Source organism: Halyomorpha halys, unplaced genomic scaffold, assembly GCF_000696795.3.
Source record: "Halyomorpha halys isolate HHAL.00 unplaced genomic scaffold, Hhal_1.1 Scaffold1000.1, whole genome shotgun sequence".
NCBI classification, from domain to species: domain Eukaryota; kingdom Metazoa; phylum Arthropoda; class Insecta; order Hemiptera; family Pentatomidae; genus Halyomorpha; species Halyomorpha halys.
This window is the reverse complement of record NW_027107118.1, coordinates 72,261-75,412: the sequence shown is the minus strand read 5'-3', so window position 1 is coordinate 75,412 and position 3,152 is coordinate 72,261.

Below are 3,152 nucleotides of genomic sequence, written 5' to 3'. Positions count from 1 at the left end.
TCTTTGTTTCACTACTGCTCTCTGTAATTTCATTCTGAGGTATAGTAGTTGCTTGACTTGCCTCGATATTCTCTGGAATATTGTCCAAGGATTGTACTTTGTCAATAGATGTGTGTTGATGCCTAAATAAACGTGAAGAAAGAATAAATATAAATAAAAATAATAATTATGATAATAAATGAGCAAAGAACAAATCAGGACCACCTACCTTTTCAAAGAGAAAGAAGGGAACAATAAAGCGGAAGCGTGAAGGAGTGGGGAAGAGGTGGCCAGCCGTTTAACGGCTATATTTCTATTTCAAATACGTCGCGTATACAGGAAGTAGTCATAAACATATGACGAAAAATAATAAGAGACAGATACAGAAATATGATAATAGTAATAGCTATAATAATTTTCTAATTTAGGAATAACTAAGTAAAATTAGAATGATACATATCTTTACTAATAATACGAGTATATACTGAAGAAAATATAGTTAGGGTAGTTAATACAATATAGGATATAATAACAATGATTGTAAAAGAAGTAACTAATAATAAGTAAAAGTAAATGAAGAGTATTAAAAAAAAAAAATACAAAGAAATAAATAAGAAAAATAATTAGACAATGAGAACTGTATTTTTTTTATATCGTGAAAATAATCATTTATCTACAATGATAATAGTAATAGTAAAGATAACAGGAGTAACATGAATAATATAAAGTGAAAGTTTACAAAATAAAATAAAAGTACAAGGTGAGATGTAAAAAGAAGTACATAAAAAGATTAAAAATATGTAATAACGTATAGAAATAAGTGAAAAATTTTATTATTATCGAAGGTTTGAAATAATGATGTGCGTTCTTCAATTATATGTATGCTTTATGGATAACGGGGACTGACAGGTTTGGTATTTAGGTTGGTCCTCTTTTGTGATTAAGTGAATGTATGTTAATTTAGAATGTCTCACTCGTGCAACAACCATTTCTTCTCTTATGTTTCCCCTTATGGAACTTGCCCACTTTTATGTATTTTTTTTAAACATTTCTCATCTTATTAGTGAATGGAACCTCAGCCCACATTGAATCCCAAATTTTCCGGACTCTTTTCCTTGAAAATGCCTTAACATCTTTCGGCTCGTAAATTTGAAGTGGTGGAATATTCATTGTAGCAGCCTCATTAGCTCCTTTATCCGCTGCCTCATTTCTAGGTATTCCTGAGTGCCCTGGAGAGATGCCCAAAGAAAGGATACGCTTTTTTAAAAATTGTTTTAACATGTCTATATAATTGTGAATTTTGTCTATCCTAGGTCCGCTTTTAGATTCTGGAGTGCAGACATTGAATCTGAACAAATTAGTATGTTTGAGTTTTCTTCCTTGCTTTCTATGGATAAATGAAGTGCTGTATATATTATTGCAAAACCAACATTTACATTTTCTTTGGAACCGTCAGTGTAAATTATTTCACGATTTGAATATTTTAGTATCTTCTTGAGGAATTGAAATTTATTTGAGTCGTGGTTCTGACGTTTCATAGATAAATCTATTTTTATGTATTTCCAAGGAGGCAATATATAGATGGGATCAGCTTGGTTTGTAGGCATGCCATAAATCTCTCTTATGATTCCTTTCTGTTGTATGCCTAATAGAGCATTCCTCCATGTAGGATTCATTTCGTATTTTCTCATGCAACGAGGATGAAATATATGGGGGTATGCAGGGTTAGTTGATTGGAGTTTGATTTTGGTGATGTAACTGTTCATGAGTTCCTGCCTCCAAAAAATAAGTGGTGGTAAAGAAGCCTCAGCAAAGAGTCGGGTCTATGGAGAATGTTTTGTACTTACAAAAATATTTTATGTAAACAAAGTAATATCATGAAACTGTTGTGAAGGATTGTAAATGAACCTTAATAATTTATTTCATTATAGCTTTAAATAATTTATTATAACTAGATTTTTTGTTTGGGTAACACTTTTTGCTAAATCGATTTATTTATTTTTTTTTAGTTTATCTGATACGGACACATGTGTATTCACATTTGTAAATATATTGTTTGTTTTTATTTTTTATAAGGCAAGTTATTTATATAATTAAATTTTTTTTCTAAATATAGAATGTAATATCTGTAACAAAAAATCAATAAATATGCTTTATACATGCCGGAATCATTTAAAGCATTAATAAGACACCATAATTATTGGTAATTTTGCTTTCATCCATGAATAAATATATTATTGGCAAGAATGTGAGACTAACTACCTGTCAAATCCTAAATTTTCAAGGGGGACAGTATTTTCATCATATTGAGTTTTATTTTATTTTTTTTAGCATTTACTAACTAGTGATGTACCATCAGAGAGAAAAAAGTAATAATTAATTCCACCTTTTTTAAGATGGCAGGCATTATTAAAGTACTGTACTTACTATTTCTGGTTGTAAATACTCATAATTTCAATTATTATGACAATTTAAAAATAAGATTTATAACAAAAAGAGGAAGAATAATTTAAAGTTACTGAACAGAGGTTCAAAAAGAATATTTGAACATAAGAAGATATGAGATACATGATGGAAGGTATGATTGGACGACTTGGTAGAGGAAGGATGCCTGGAAATACAATGGTAGGAAGGGTAATAGTTACTTCAAATCTCAATAAAATTGGGAAATGGAGGTGTCCCCAAGTTTCTAAAGAAATTTAATTAACTAAGAAATTAATTTCCTCCAAACTCTCTTTATCAAAATGGTTTGCAATTTATCATAACAAAACTAATTCACAACATAGCAGTTAAAACAAAATCAAATTTATCTATTATATGAAATTTCAATTTCAACAAGTCCTTATGATGCATATGTCTTCATAAAACGCATTAAAAGTCTAACTCTCTTAATAGGCTAATTTTTATAACAAAACTAATTTACAACACACCAGTTAATTCATAATTATTTGAAGTGTCTTACTAATCTTTAGAATGCTAAAATAATAGTTCAACTAAGTGCCAAAAGAAAGCACCACAAACAAAAAAAAGTAGAAAATAATAGTTCTAATTGACACCACTAGATTTCAGCACTATCCAAACAACCCTTTCATTAGTCCAAATATAGCTTGAAAATATTTTTAATAATAATTATGCGAGATAGTTGACCGTGGATGATGAATGAGGAGAAGATG